Genomic DNA, 17500 nt, shown 5'->3' with positions numbered 1-17500 from the left:
CGGCCAACACTGTGTGTGTGTGCGTGTGTGTGTGTGTGTGTGTGTGTGTGTGTATTATGGGAAACACACAGAATATGCACAAACTGCAAGTCAACAAATCGATGCCTCTTTTCCTAGCAGGGAATGACGTCAACTGCTCAGTTGGATCTCCCTGTTTGTGTGTGTGAGTGTGTGTGTGTGTGTGTGTGTGTGTGCGTGCGTGTGTGTGTGTGTGTGTGTGTGTGCCGACGTGCTCGGATTGGGAATGAACTGCGCCGGCTGACTATGACGTCATGGTGCACTACTTTAGACACTAGGGGGCAGCACACTAACACTTATCCATAATGCAAATAGTCTGTTCCAGGGTCAAGCTAAAGTTAAAGTTAAAGTACCAATGATTGTCACACACACACTAGGTGTGGCGAAATTATTCTCTGCATTTAACCCATCACCCTTGATCACCCCCTGGGAGGTGAGGGGAGCAGTGGGCAGCAGCGGTGGCTGCGCCCGGGAATCATTTTGGTGATTTAACCCCCAATTCCAACCCTTGATGCTGAGTGCCAAGCAGGGAGGTAATGGGTCCCATTTTTATAGTCTTTGGTATGACTCGGCCGGGATTTGAACTCCCAACCTACCGATCTCAGGACGGACACTCTAACCACTAGGCCACTGAGTAGGTATGCGGACTATGTGTGAATTTGACGCCCCTTCCCTTGTCATTGCAAGATTTTTTTATATAGAGGATCTTTGACGTGTGTTTTAGCAACATGTTCAAAAAACAGCATAACTTTTTTTATGTAGAAGATTATTGAAGTGTTGGCTTTTTGCAGTAGATCATTAAAAACAGCAGAGTACTTCTTTCACATTTAGAGGATCTTTGACTAGCATATATTCGCAGTAGGGCCTCAAAAACAGCAGATTGCTCTTCAACATAGAGGATCTTTGACATGCGTTTTTGCAATATGTCCAAAAAAACATCATAACTCCTGTTTTGTAGAATATTGTTGAAGAGTGTTGTTTTTTTGCACTAGATTATTAAAAACAGCAGAGTACTTCTCTCACATTTACAATAAAGGATCTTTGACTAGCATATATTCTCAGTAGGTCCTCAAAAACAGCAGGTTGCTCTTTCACATAGAGGATCTTTGACATGCGTTTTAGCAACATATCCCAAAAAACATCATAACTCCTGTTATGGTACTTTAACTTAACTTAACTTATGTAGAAGATTGTTGAAGAGTGTTGTTTTTGCACTAGATCATTAAAAACAGCAGAGTACTTCTCTCACATTTACAGTAGAGGATCTTTGACGAGCACATTTTCGCAGTAGGTCCTCAAAATCAGCAGATTGCTCTTTCACATAGAGGATCTTTGATGTGCGTTTTTGCAATATGTCTATTATACAGCATTATTCACATGTGAATAATATAAATACAGTCCATTATACAGCATTATTCACATGTGAACAATTTAAATACAGTCTATTATACAGCATTATTCACATGTGAATAATATAAATACAGTCTATTATACAGCATTATTCACATGTGAATAACATAAATACAATCTATTAAACAGCATAATTCACATGTGAATAATACAAATACAGTCTATTATACAGCATTATTCACATGTGAATAGTATAAATACAGTCTATTATACAGCATTATTCACATGTGAATAACATAAATACAGTCTATTATACAGCATTATTCACATGTAAATAATATAAATACAGTCTATTATACAGCATTATTCACATGTAAATAATATAAATACAGTCTATTATACAGCATTATTCACATGTAAATAACATAAATACAGTCTACTATACAGCATTATTCACATGTAAATAATATAAATACAGTCTATTATACAGCATTATTCACATGTGAATAATATAAATACAGTCTATTATACAGCATTATTCTAATGTGAATAATATAAATACAGTCTATTATACAGCATTATTCACATGTAAATAACATAAATACAGTCTATTATACAGCATTATTCACATGTAAATAATATAAATACAGTCTATTATACAGCATTATTCACATGTGAATAATATAAATACAGTCTATTATACAGCATTATTCACATGTGAATAATATAAATACAGTCTATTATACAGCATTATTCACATGTGAATAATATAAATACAGTCTATTATACAGCATTATTCACATGTGAATAACATAAATACAGTCTATTATACAGCATTATTCACATGTAAATAACATAAATACAGTCTACTATACAGCATTATTCACATGTAAATAATATAAATACAGTCTATTATACAGCATTATTCACATGTGAATGATATAAATACAATCTATTAAACAGCATAATTCACATGTGAATAATACAAATACAGTCTATTATACAGCATTATTCACATGTGATTAACATAAATACAGTCTATTATACAGCATTATTCACATGTGAATAATATAAATACAGTCTATTATACAGCATTATTCACATGTGAATAATATAAATACAGTCTATTATACATTCAAGTACAGTAAAAAAGGAACATATGAAAGTTAAAGTACCAATGATTGTCACACACACACACTACGTGTGGCGAAATTATTCTCTGCATTTGACCCATCACCCTTGATCACCCCCTGGGAGGTGAGGGGAGCAGTGAGCAGTAGCAGTGGCCGCGCCCGGGAATAATTTTTGGTGATTTAACCCCCAATTCCAACCCTTGATGCTGAGTGGCAAGCAGGGAGGTAATGGATCCCATTTTTATAGTCTTTGGTATGACTCGGTGCTCTCTCTCTCAGATAGTAGGTAGCCTCTGAGCCAACGGAGAGTAAACACCCCTGACACACCTTAATGCTCAAGTTTGCACAATAAATTTGTCAACGTTAATGTATTATTGTTAATTTATCCAATTAATCCGCGCTAGCTGCTTATTTTATTGCATCAATGCTGTTTAATGACCTTGTCCCGATGTAGATACTGATCTCTTATCAGTGCAATGTGCGTCAAATCATCATCATATATCAATCATTATATGAGCCTCCCTAGTGTGCCTCGGATTGGCTCGCCAGTGTCTGACCATATCTGTGACCCAGACCGCTCTGGCTGCAGTGCCCTCTGCTGGTTGCTCAGGGGAGTGTGTAGGTCACATTTATTTGTGCATCTGGTTTGCGGGAGGAATGTCTCATCGACACAAAAGCAAAAAAGCGATCCACATATGCAAATTCCATACAAATACAAATACAAAATCAAGCCATGAATTGATTAACGTGGACCCCGACTTAAACAAGTTGAACAACTTATTGGGGTGTTACCATTTAGTGGTCAATTGTACGGAATATGTACTGTACTGTGCAATCTACTAATACAAGTTTCAATCAATCAATCAAAAGCATATTTATATACGGCGTGGCGCAGTGGAAGAATGGCCGTGCGCGGCCCGAGGGTCCCTGGTTCAATCCCCACCTAGTACCAACCTCGTCATGTCCGTTGTGTCCTGAGCAAGACACTTCACCCTTGCTCCTGATGGGTGCTGGTTAGCGCCTTGCATGGCAGCTCCCTCCATCAGTGTGTGAATGTGTGTGTGAATGGGTAAATGTGGAAGTAGTGTCAAAGCGCTTTGAGTACCTTGAAGGTAGAAAAGCGCTATACAAGTACAACCCATTTACCATTTATTATTTATATTCAAATCTCAAAAATATATGTACAAATACGTGTTTATTTCTACAAATTCCTGATTTATTTGTGTCACATTTTTATATTTATGAATTGTATTTGTATATATTTTCCAATCTCAAAAATATATGTACAAATCCGCAATTAAATATACAAATTATTGATTTATCTGTATGTCACATTTTTATATTTATAAATTGTATTTGTATATATTTTCCAATCTCAAAAATATATGTACAAATATGCGTTTATTTATACAAATTCTTGATTTATTTGTATGTCACATTTTTATATTTATACATTTTATTTGTATATATTTTCAAATCTCAAAAATATATGTACAAATACGCGTTTATTTATACAAATTCCTGATTTATTTGTGTCACATTTTTATATTTATACATTTTATTTGTATATATTTTCAAATCTCAAAAATATATGTACAAATCCGCGTTTAAATATACAAATTATTGATTGATGTGTATGTCCCATTTTTATATTTATAAATTGTATTTGTATATATTTTCCAATCTCAAAAATATATGTACAAATATGCGTTTATTTATACAAATTCTTGAGTTATTTGTTTGTCACATTTTTATATTTATACATTTTATTTGTATATATTTTTAAATCTCAAAATTACATGTAAAAATATGCGGTTATTTATACAAATTCCTGATTTATTTGTGTCACATTTTTATATTTATAAATTGTATTTGTATATATTTTCCAATCTCAAAAATATATGTACAAATATGCGTTTATTTATACAAATTCTTGATTTATTTGTATGTCACATTTTTATATTTATACATTTTATTTGTATATATTTTCCAATCTCAAAAATATATGTACAAATATGCGTTTATTTATACAAATTCTTGAGTTATTTGTTTGTCACATTTTTATATTTATACATTTTATTTGTATATATTTTTAAATCTCAAAATTACATGTACAAATATGCGGTTATTTATACAAATTCCTGATTTATTTGTGTCACATTTTTATATTTATAAATTTTATTTGTATATATTTTCCAATCTCAAAAATATATGTACAAATACGTGTTTATTTATACAAATTCTTGATGTATTTGTTTGTCACATTTTTATATTTATACATTTTATTTGTATATATTTTTAAATCTCAAAATTACATGTACGAATATGCGTTTATTTATACAAATTCCTGATTTATTTATGTCACATTTTTATATTTATAAATTGTATTTGTATATATTTTCAAATCTCAAAAATATATTTACAAATATGCGTTTATTTATAGAAATTCTTGAGTTATTTGTATGTCACATTTTTATATTTATACATTTTATTTGTATATATTTTCAAATCTCAAAAATATATGTACAAATACGCGTTTATTTATACAAATTCTTGATTTATTCGTATGTCACATTTTTATATTTATAAATTGTATTTGTATATATTTTCCAATCTCAAAAATATATGTACAAATCCGCAATTAAATATACAAATTATTGATTTATCTGTATGTCACATTTTTATATTTATAAATTGTATTTGTATATATTTTCCAATCTCAAAAATATATGTACAAATATGCGTTTATTTATACAAATTCTTGATTTATTTGTATGTCACATTTTTATATTTATACATTTTATTTGTATATATTTTCAAATCTCAAAAATATATGTACAAATACGCGTTTATTTATACAAATTCTTGATTTATTCGTATGTCACATTTTTATATTTGTATATATTTTCAAATCTCAAAAAATATATGCACAAATATGCGTTTATTTATACAAATTCTTGATTTATTCGTATGTCACATTTTTATATTTATACATTTTATTTGTATATATTTTCAAATCTCAAAAATATATTTACAAATATGCGTTTATTTATACAAATTCTTGAGTTATTTGTATGTCACATTTTTATATTTATACATTTTATTTGTATATATTTTTAAATCTCAAAATTACATGTACAAATATGCGTTTATTTATACAAATTCCTGATTTATTTGTGTCACATTTTTATATTTATAAATTGTATTTGTATATATTTTCAAATCTCAAAAATATATGTACAAATACGCATTTATTTATACAAATTATTTATTTATTTGTATATCACATTTGTATTTGTATTGGTATATTTATTAATATGTGCATACGGTATGTATTAATATCATATATATATATATATATGTACTTCCATAGCGTAGCGCCACCATGTGGTGGTGAATGAAGGATGAAGGCATGCATGTTGTCACCTTCTCCATCACTCGTTCAGCTGCAGTGAGAGTGAGCACATTATTGATGTTGGTCACGTGCTCCCAGCAGCAGGTTGGTACTGGTGACGCACAAGTTCGGTGTCTTTGATCCCAGTTCAGCATCATGACCCCCCCCCCCCCCCCCCCCCTCCGCCCCTCCCATCCCTCCTCCTCCTCCTCCTCCTTCTCATCTTCCTCACTCTCCTCTTCATCCTCTGCCGGAACGCACCGATCCTCCCGTGCGTGGATCCTACTCAGCTGCGGTCCGCATCCTCCCTCCCACGGGGACCAGGTAAGACCGGGTCCAGCGTGGGCTGCGGCTGGCGCGTGCGTGATGCGCGCGCGAGGAGTTTTCGTGCATTTTTATTTTATTTTATTATTATTATTATTATTATTTTTTAGCGCACATTTGGATGGCGGCGGGGTGGGTGTGGGTGCTGAGGGGGGGGGGGGTTGGTTCTCCGGAGCAACCGTCACGTAGAAGTGATCCCACCCCACGAGGGTCTTTTCGTTCATTTGGTTGCACGCACGTGCATCCAACATCCCGGGACCATGAGACATGAGATGATGGTGTGTGCGCGTGATGAAGAAACACACTTTTTGTATGTCTGTCCACGAGGTGGCGCACACACGCGCGTGTGTGTGTGTGTGTGTGTGTGTGTGTGTGTGTGTGTGTGTGTGTGTGTGTGTGTGTGTGTGTGCACCTGTAACATTGTAACCCCCCCATTACTTTCTGTTTGGGATGTTGGAGATGAGGGAGGAGGGCTGGCATCATGTGGTCAGGGAGGGTTGCTGCAGGGTGATATCAGTGATATTAGCCATATCAGCAATGTCAGCAATATCATATTAGCGATAACAGCAATGTCAGCGATATCAGCAATGTCAGCGATATCAGTGATAACAGCGATATCAGCAATGTCAGCGATATCAGTGATATTAGCGATACCAGCAATGTCAACAATTCGGCGGTATCTGCGATGTCAGTGATATCAACAAGATCAGTAATATCAGCGATACCAGCAATGTCAGCGATATCAGCGATATCGGGGATATCAGTGATATTAGCGATAACAGCACTGTCAGCTATATCAGCAATGTCAGCGATATCAGCGATATCGGGGATATCAGCAATGTCAGCGATATCAGTGATATTAGCGATATCAGCAATGTCAGCGATATCAGCGATGTCAGCAATGTCAACAATTCGGCGATATCAGCGATGTAAGCAATATCAGCAATGTCAGCAATGTCAACAATTCGGCGATATCAGCGATGTCAGTGATATCGTCGAGATCAGTAATATCAGCGATTCCAGCAATGTCAGCGATATCAGCGATATCGGGGATATCAGTGAAATTAGCGATATTAGCAATATCAGCGATGCCAACGATATCAGCGATATCAGCATTATCAGCATTATCAGCAATGTCACCAATATCAGTGATATTAGCGATAACAGTGATATCAGCGATATCAGCGATGTCAACCATTCGCGAGATCAGCAATGTCAGCGATATCAGCGATATCGGGGATATCAGTGATATTAGCGATAACAGCAATGTCAGCTATATCAGCAATGTCAGCGATATCAGTGATAATAGCGATATCAGCAATGTCAGCGATATCAGTGATATTAGCGATATCAGCAATGTCAACAATTCGGTGATATCAGCGATGTCAGTGATATCAACGAGATCAGTAATATCAACGATACCAGCAATGTCAGCGATATCAGCGATATCCGGGATATCAGTGATATTAGCGATAACAGCAATGTCAGCTATATCAGCAATGTCAGCGATATCGGGGATATCAGCAATGTCAGCGATATCAGTGATATTAGCGATATCAACAATGTCAGCGATGTCAGCAATGTCAACAATTCGGCAATATCAGCGATGTCAGTGATGTTAGCGATATCAGCAATATCAGCGATGTCAGCAATGTCAACAATTCAGCGATATCAGCGATGTCAGTGATATCGGCGAGATCAGTAATATCAGCAATGTCAGCGATATCGGGGAAATCAGTGATATTAGCAATATCAGCGATGCCAGCGATATCAGTAATATCAGCAATGTCAGCAATATCAGTGATATCAGCGATATCGGGGATATCAGTGATATTAGCGATAACAGCAATGTCAGCTATATCAGCAATGTCAGCGATATCAGTGATATTAGCGATAACAGCAATGTCAGCTATATCAGCAATGTCAGCGATATCAGCAATGTCAGCGATATCAGTGATAATAGCGATATCAGCAATGTCAGCGATATCAGTCATATTAGCGATATCAGCAATGTCAGCGATATCAATGATATTAGTGATATCAGCGATGTCAGCGATAGCAGCAATGTCAACAATTCGGCAATATCAGCAATGTCAGTGATACCAGCGATACCAGCAGCATCGGCGATGTCAGCAATTCAGTGACATTAGCGATATCAGAGATCTCCGCGATATCAGCGATGCCAGCGATATCTGTGATGTCAGCGATATCAGCGATGTCAGCAATGTCAACAATTCGGCAATGTCAGTGATATCGGCTATATCAGTAATATCAGCGATACCAGCAATGTCAGCAATTCAGTGATATCAGCGATGTCAGAGATCTCAGTGATATCAGAGATCTCCACGATATCAGCGATGTCAGCGATATCTGTGATATCAGCGATATCTGTGATATTAGCAATGTTAGCGACGTCAGTGGTGTCAGTAATCTCAGCGATAACAGCAATGTTGGCGATATCAGCGAAATCAGTAATTCAGTGACATCAGCGATGTCAGCAATTCAACGATATCAGCGATATGAGCGATGTCAAAGATCTCAGCGATCTCAGCGATCTCAGCGATGTCAGCGATATCTGTGACATCAGCGATATGAGCGATGTCAGCGATCTCAGCGATATCTGTTATATCGGCGATATCTGTGACAGCAGTAATGTCAGCAACGTCAGTGATAGCAGTAATGTCAGCGATGTCAGCGATATCATTGCGGTCAGCGATGTCAGCGATATCAGCGATAACAGCAATGTCCTTTTGATGATTTATGTCTTTAATTCAGTGAGGCTGACCTTAACTCCACCATCTTTGCTCCCATGGTTATGTCACCATAGCTATGAGCTAATGAGCTAGCGATTAAGACACCGGGTGTTGTGGTCGGATCTCACGAGATTCACTGTGACAGTCGCCACGCCCACTAGTGGCGGGGAAGCGTGTAACCCCAATTTTTGCTCGACCAGCCGATGCGTTCCCCACAATTTTTTTTTTTTATCAGTGACAGAGCAGGAAGGGGCTAGGAATAGAGTGCCACGTTGACGTCATCTGCGTATAGAGATTCTGAACAGTTGTAAGCCAGAGGACGCCTATCCCGAGGTAGCAGTGTACTCCATAGGGTTTCTCACCTTCTTTATCAAAGTGCTGGCACTCGCAACTTTCTTTGGCCCCATGGTGGATTATTTTGCAGCAAAAAGTACAGCGATTGAGTCTCTGAGTGACCGTCCAACATGGTTTGTTACACGTAATGTTTGGTCGTACAATAACCCAGACATTGGCTAAAAAGTGAGGTCTGTCCCGTGACCAGACTTGCACTAAGTCAGACTATTTTTTATTTTTTTTACCATAAAATGAATAGATTTATTCTTAGAGTGCAAACAAGGATGGTCTCTCTCTTCTTTTTACACTTGTAAGACACGTGAGAATGTTTAAATGTCGCTCCATGCAGCGTTTATGGTGGCCACAGTTTGACCCAGGAACAGATCATTGCTATTGGGGCTGGTATAGCTCGGTTGGTAGAGTAACTTGAGGGTTCCAGGTTCGATCCCCGCTTCTGCCATCCTAGTCACTGCCGGTGTGTCCTTGGGCAAGACACTTTACCCACCTGCTCCCAGTGCCACCCACACTGCTTTAAATGTAACTTAGATATTGGGTTTCACTATGTAAAGCGCTTTGAGTCACTAGAGAAAAGTGCTATATAAATATAATTCACTTCACTATTGACATGATGTCCTGCATCAGGGGTGTTCAAAATGCAGCATGGGGGACATTGAAGGCCCGCCGCTGCTTACGTTATTAACCCGCCACATGTTGGAAACGTGAAAGAGCCATTAGGCTTCACACTCGTCCTAAATCGGGGGTGTCCAAACTTTTTCCTCTGACAGCCTCATACTAAAAAAATCAAAGCATGCGGGGGACATTTTGATATTTTTCATTATTAAAACCAACACAAAATATAGATTTCTATATAAATAAATATTAATATATATATATATATATATATATATATATATATATATATATATATATATATATATATATATATATAACATTTCAACGCTTAAATTTCTAGATCAACATAATATAAAGTCAAAAAATGTTTTTATCAATGTTTTATGGAAAACTCTGATTTCATTTCCAATATTTTCCTCAGAATTTTTTATTTATTTTAAATCCCACAAAAAATTTCATATTCAAAATAAATAGGTTAAAAATAAGTCATTCATTATTTTGTATGTATTGTTGAACATTAAACGCTTAAGTCTCTAGATTGACATCAGCTCTATCCCTCGATTATAAGTTTTTATTTTTTGAATTGTATTTTTGTTTGTTTATGCTCTGCTCATTTAGTAATGGAAAAATGTTTATTTTTTTATTTTATTTATTTATTTATTTTAAAGCCCTTTTTATTGTAGAAAACTTTGACCATGACCTGTTGCCCGGGTCACGTCTCCATTTATGTTTAAAATAAGTAATTCATTATTTTATTCTTTTTTTTTTAAATTTTGAACGCTTATGTCTCTAGATCAACTTCAGATCTATCCTTCGACTACAAGTGTTGTTTTTTAAATGTATTTTTTGATTGTTTGTTTTCTGCTCTTTTAGTCATAGAAAAATGTTTTTTTTTTTGTTTTTTTTTTGGCAAACACACAAAATATGCAATATTATCCATAAAAACTGTTTCAAAGTAGAATATTGTAGGCTTAAATAGGTCAATAATTCATAACAACATTGATTTTGATTAATTATTATTTTTTGAGCAATGACAGTCTTTTTTTTTTTTTAAATACCGCTATAATTCTTGGGGACCCAAAAAGCCCCTACTTAAAAAAGTGTTGAAAATAACTCATAAATATTTTTTCAATTTTATTATTTTCAAAATCTAAATCTCTAGACCAACGTCAGATTTATCTATTGATGATAAATTTTGATCATTTTAAAAATGTTTTTTTTGTTGTATTTTTTTAAAGCCCTTTTTATTGTCGAAAAATTTTGGTTCAGTTCAGTTCCCAGTGCCCCAACATTGATTTTGATGCATTATTATTTTTTGAGCAATGAGTGTTTAAAAAAAGAAATACTGCAAAAATTCTCAGGGACCCAAAAAGGCCCCATTTATAAAAGTGTTGCAAATAACTCATAAATATTTTTTCTATTTTATTATTTTGATTATACATTTTTATTATTTTTAATGTTTTTTTTTGTTGTGTTTTTTTAAAGCCCATTTTATTGTAGAAAACTTTGTGTCATGACCTGTTGCCCGGGTCATGTCTCGATTTATGTTTAAAATAAGTAATTCATTATTTTATTCTTTTTTCTAGATCAACTTCAGTTCCATCCCTCGACTATAAGTGTTGTTATTTTAATGTATTTTTTGATTGTTTGTTTTCTGCTCTTTTAGTCATAGAAAAATGTTTTTATTTATTTATTTATTTATTTTTTATGGCCAACACACAGAATATGCAATATCATCCATAACGACTGTTTCAAAGTAGAATATTTGATGTGAAATAATTAAAGGCTTAAATATGTCAATAATTCATAACAGCATTGATTTTGATTCATTATTATTTATTGAGCAATGACAGTGTTTAAAAAAATAAAATAAAATACCGCTAAAATTCTCAGGGACCCAAAAAGCCCCCACCTATAAAAGTGTTGAAAATCACTCATAAATATTTTTTCTATTTTATTATTTTCAAAACCTAAATCTCTAGATCAACTTGAGATTTATCTATGGATTATACATTTTTATTATTTTTTAATGTTTTTGTTGTAATTTTTATTAAAGCCCCTTTTATTGTAGAAAATTTTGTATCATGACCCGTTGCCCGGGTCATGTCTCGATTTATGTTTAGTATTATTCTGCCTAAGTTTAAGTCCAGTTCAGTTCCCAGCGCCCCAACATTGATTTTGATGCATTATTATTTTTTGAGCAATGACAATGTTTAAAAAACAAAAAAACAAAAAAACAAAAAAAAAAAAACGCAAAAATTCTCAGGGCCCCTACTTATAAAAGTGGTAAAAATAACTCATAAATATTTTTTCTATTACCCTAAATCTTTATATCAACTTCAGATTTATCTATGGATGATCAATTTTTATTATTTTTAATGTGTTTTTTATTAAAGCCCCTTTTATTGTAGAAAACTTTGTGTCATGACCTATTGCCCGGGTCACGTCTCGATTTATGTTTAGTATTATTATGCCTAAGTTCCCAGCGCCCCAACATTGATTTTGATGCATTATTATTTTTTAAGCAATTTTTTTTTAAATACCGCTAAAATTCTCAGGGACCCAAAAAGGCCCCATTAATAAAACTGTTGAAAATAACTCAAATAATTTTCTATGTTATTATTTTCAAAACCTAAATCTCTAGATAAACTTCAAATGTATCTATGCATGATACATTTTGATTATTTTTTATGTTTTTTTTAAAGACCTTTTTATTGTAGAAAACTTTGTGTCATGACCTGTTGCCCGGGTCACGTCTCCATTTATGTTTAGTATTATTATGCCTAAGTTCCCAGCGCCCCAACATTGATTTTGATGCATTATTATTTTTTAAGCAATTTTTTTTTAAAATACCGCTAAAATTCTCAGGGACCCAAAAATACCCCATTAATAAAACTGTTGAAAATAACTCAAATAATTTTCTGTTATTATTTTCAAAACCTAAATCTCTAGATAAACTTCAAATGTATCTATGCATGATACATTTTGATTATTTTTTATGTTTTTTTGTGTGTTTTTTAAAGCCCTTTTTTTATTGTCGAAAACTTTGTGTCATGACCTGTTGCCCGGGTCATGTCTCTATTTATGTTTAGTATTATTCTGCCCAAATTTAGGTCCAGTTCAGTTCCCAGAGCCCCAACATTGATTTTGATGCATTATTATTTTCGGAGCAATGACGGTTTTAAAGAAAAAAAACAGCCTTTTTGTCATCTTTGTGTTGTTAGTCAACTTTGCAACTTTTTAATTTTGTTACACCTGTTGGCTTTTTTTGTTCCACTTTTCCATGTAAGAGTTTTTTTAGAACGTTAAAAAGGAGCTGCAGGCCGCACGTGTCCTAAAGTGACGTGTTGGACCTGAGCGGTTCTGCAGCCTCCAGCCTGTTTTTAAAGACCTTTTTTGTGGTTGTTATTCCGTCTGTTTTGCCGCCTGAGGAAAGAAAATGTCTGCTCCGAGTTCAAAAAACACTTTTGTGACGGCGATGGAGTCCGTCGGGATTGAGCGATACACACACTTTCTACAAGTCTTTTATTGTGTGTGTGGCAGGAAATGCTGCCGGCTCACTTCCTGTGTTTGTTTCTCACCCCGCTGGTATTTGTACGCACCTCTTTGGGACTTCTGCGGCTCCGAGTCTGTCTCTGGGAAGATTGTGGCAGCCGGAGCGAGAGCAAGCGAAGGCGTTTGTGAACAATTCCTCTCCTAGACAAAAAGGAAAAAGAGGAGTTCAGCGCGAGTGTGACGCACTCTTGTTGTGTTCAAATCCCTAAATTGTGTGCGGGGAACGTTCTTAATCCTGCACTTTCTTGTTTTTGCCGGCGGTCTTTTCCTGCTTTTTTTCCCCCCTCTCCGCTAAAAGTTTAGGACAACCTTCACAAGTCGTGCTGAAGCCTTTTCCTCGCAGACGTTCCACATCCCTCAGGAGCTCTTTAGATCAAATCTCATCTTTTTTTAAACGACAACTCTTGAAAAATGTGCTGAAAAAAACAGATTTGCCTTTGAAATCAATCCCTTTTTCCAGCTCTTTGGAGTTGAGGGTAGGATATGACGCCTTTTGTTCCACCTTGAAAGTTGTTTATCTTGCCTCACTTGCTTTATTTTTCAGTGAAAGCTCACGTCTTATGTTTTATTTTGACACTCAGTAGTTTATTAAGACAAAACCTACAATCAAAACTGTCAGGTTCAAACACCGATGACATCTATTAGACAAGACAAGAAGCAAAGGAAGCTCCACGCCTCATCATTTATATGGGCATTTCCTGATTACATGGCTGCAGCTGTTTTTAAGGGGAGGGGGGGTCATAAACAGCTGCCGCACTCGGTCATAAACAGTTTAAAGAAAAGGTGCCCAGAGCGGTGTCAAGTCTGCTCCCTCTCTGCTTTGTAGATATCGGGTCATGACAAGGTCTTCCTGTGGCTGTCCAATAGATCAGGGAAACCGACACCTCCACGTCGCATCCCATCGCACACAGTGGAGGTTTAAAAGCGATGGGACAAAGACAGCTTTTTGTTCCACCTTGAAAGTTGTTTACCTTGCCTCACTTACTTTATTTTTCAGTGAAAGCTCACATCTCGTGTTTTATTTTGACACTCAGTAGTTTATCAACACAAAACCTACAATCAAAACTGTCAGGTTCAAACACCGATGACATCTATTAGACAAGAAGCAAAGGGAATCAAACAGAGACAGGATTCAATCTTAGCTCATGAGGAGAGCGCATGTGAGCCTGCACTCTCGTACAGCGTCACCCGACCGCTCCGAGGAGGGAGCTCCACGCCTCCTCATTTATTTGGGCATTTCCTGATTACATGGCTGCAGCTGTTTTTAAGGGGAGGGGGGTCATAAACAGCTGCCGCACTCGGTCATAAACAGTTTAAAGAAAAGGTGCCCAGAGCGGTGTCAAGTCTGCTCCCTCTCTGCTTTGTAGATCTCGGGTCATGACAAGGTCTTCCTGTGGCTGTCCAATAGATCAGGGAAACCGACACCTCCACGTCGCATCCCATCGCACACAGTGGAGGTTTACAGTCCTTTTGCTTGATAAGGACAAAAACAGCTTTTGTCTTCTCGCAGGGCAGCCTGAACTCATGGGAAAACAAGTTGTATGATAACTTATATACAATTATTCTGACAAAAACAAGGAAAACGTTAATTTTGTTGTGTAAAAATATGTATAAGATGCGATATATACCCGTATTTTCTGGACCATAGGGCGCATCAGATTTGAAATCAATCCCTTTTTCCAGCTCTTTGGAGTTGAGGGTAGGTTTTGAGGCTTTTTGTTCCACCTTGAAAGTTGTTTACCTTGCCTCACTTACTTTATTTTTCAGTGAAAGCTCACATCTCGTGTTTTATTTTGACACTCAGTAGTTTATCAACACAAAACCTACAATCAAAACTGTCAGGTTCAAACACCGATGACATCTATTAGACAAGACAAGAAGCAAAGGGAATCAAACAGAGACAGGATTCAATCTTAGCTCATGAGGAGAGCGCATGTGGGCCTGCACTCTCGTACAGCATCACCCGGCTGCTCCGAGGAGGGAGCTCCACGCCTCCTCATTTATTTGGGCATTTCCTCATTACATGGCTGCAACTGTTTTTAAGGGGAAGGGGGGTCATAAACAGCTCCGCACTCGGTCATAAACAGTTTAAAGAAAAGGTGCCCAGAGCGGTGTCAAGTCTGCTCCCTCTCTGCTTTGTAGATCTCGGGTCATGACAATGTCTTCCTGTGGCTGTCTAATAGATCAGGGAAACCAACACCTCCACGTCGCATCCAATTGCACACAGTGGAGGTTTACAGGCCTTTTGCTTGATAAAGACAAAGACAGATTTTGTCTTCTCGCAGGGCAGCCTGAACTCATGGGAAAACAAAGTTGTGTGATAACTTTTATACAATTATTCTGACAAAAACAAGGAAAACGTTTATTTTGTTGTGTAAAAATATGTATAAGATGCAATACACCCGAATTTTCTGGATTATAAGGTGCACTGCCGATGAATGGTCTATTTGTGATCATTTTTCATCTACAAACCCCAAAACCAGTGAAGTTGTCACGTTGTGTAAATGGTAAATAAAAACAGAATACAATAATTTGCAAATCCTTTTCAACTTGTTTATTTATTTTTTATTAAAAAGGGCAAAACATATTGTATCATTTTGTGAAATAATTGCAATAAAGTAATACAAAAATAAAATCAATACAAAAAGACTCTTAATCTACCTCACATTTTTGTAAACGCTGACAATTTTTTTTTATTTTTATTTTTATTTTTTTTTAAGGAAAAGAGGTAGAAATGATAGGAAATGAGCTTTAAAACACCTAAACTTGTGAAATGTATTGATCCATTAAGAAGCCGATCATGATTGATTAGTTTTGCCTGCCAGGCCTGTGAAGCGGGGTTGGGCGATACTGGAAATGTTGGTATCAATCCAATATAAAGTCAACTCAGGAACAGTAATGCTGATACTGTTCATTTATCTTATGGTTGAATTATTTTTTTATTTCGGCTTTAGATTATTGATCATGAATACAAACAAAATCGGATACAGGGAAAATAATTATTTCTGCATTTAAAAAATATACATATAAAAAAAAAATATGTAAAAAGTACATGAGTATAACGATATGTACTAAAAAAAAACAAAAAAAACAAAACAGAGAAATTAGCGAAAATAAAGTGAAACAATATTTTTCTCGTTGTAGTCTCGATACACGATATCGGCATGATTGATATTTGATCGATCCGGCCACACCTGCGTGAAGGCGGAAGGATCAGCCATGACACTTTGAAGCGTAACTCATCGCCGTCACATTTTTACTGCCTTTTTCAGGCACGTTGCGATGTTAAACAATGGCGTGCGTGTAACGAGGACTTTGTGCGGGCTTACCAAAGCGGCGTTTGTATGTTTGAAATGCCGAATCAGCACACCGGGTAGTTAGCACCAGGCTAGTTAGCACCAAGCTAGTTAGCACCAGGCTAGTTAGCACCAGGCTAGTTCGCGCCAGGCTGGTTAGCGCGTACGGTGCGCATGCGCGTGTTTTGATTGCGGTTTGTTTACTTTAAGGCTGCATCGTCCCTGCTGCAATCGTGAGCAGATCCTATAAAAGTCACACAGCGGAGGTCGGACTTAGGGACTAAGGTAGAGAGCCTAGTACCTGACAATGTCAAATATATTCAATTTCTTGTAATAGAGTACGTGCAGTGAATGAAAAGTGGGTCTGTTTCTTCAGCACATGTGAAGTGTTTTTATTTGCATTTCATTGGCGCCATTCAGAGCCCAGGTGTGTGCACCTTTTCTTTCCTGATTGTGGAGATCAGAGGAGGGGAAAAAAATCCTCTCATTGCCACACCTGGCGGCTCAATGAGGCCTGATTGTCTTGTCTGGGAGCACCACTTAGTCCTGATCCACCATAGCTCACCCTCTTTCTTCTGTTTGGGTCTTTTTCTTTTTTTTTTAAATACAGAAGTGTCGAGGTGTAATGTATATAAAGTCAAGGAGGTAAGCGCTGCTTCTTTTGACTGTTGATTAGTGCAAATGTGATGTTTTTTTTAAATGTAACTTGTT

At 36.1% G+C, this 17500-nt stretch overlaps 1 protein-coding gene across 1 annotated transcript in view; it reads left to right on the top strand.

Annotated features, from left to right (window-relative positions):
- Window positions 1-6135: 6135 nt before the first annotated feature.
- The window catches only part of LOC133621846 (protein phosphatase 1 regulatory subunit 29-like), a 315118-nt gene continuing 303753 nt past the window's right edge, over window positions 6136-17500 (top strand). The window contains exon 1 of the mRNA XM_061984244.2: window positions 6136-6219. The gene's annotated coding sequence lies outside the window, so the exon portion shown is untranslated. The remainder of the gene's footprint in view (window positions 6220-17500) is intronic.

This window comes from Nerophis lumbriciformis, linkage group LG25 (assembly GCF_033978685.3).
Source record: "Nerophis lumbriciformis linkage group LG25, RoL_Nlum_v2.1, whole genome shotgun sequence".
Classification (NCBI taxonomy): Eukaryota; Metazoa; Chordata; class Actinopteri; order Syngnathiformes; family Syngnathidae; genus Nerophis; species Nerophis lumbriciformis.
This window is presented reverse-complemented; position numbering and strand designations above follow the sequence as displayed.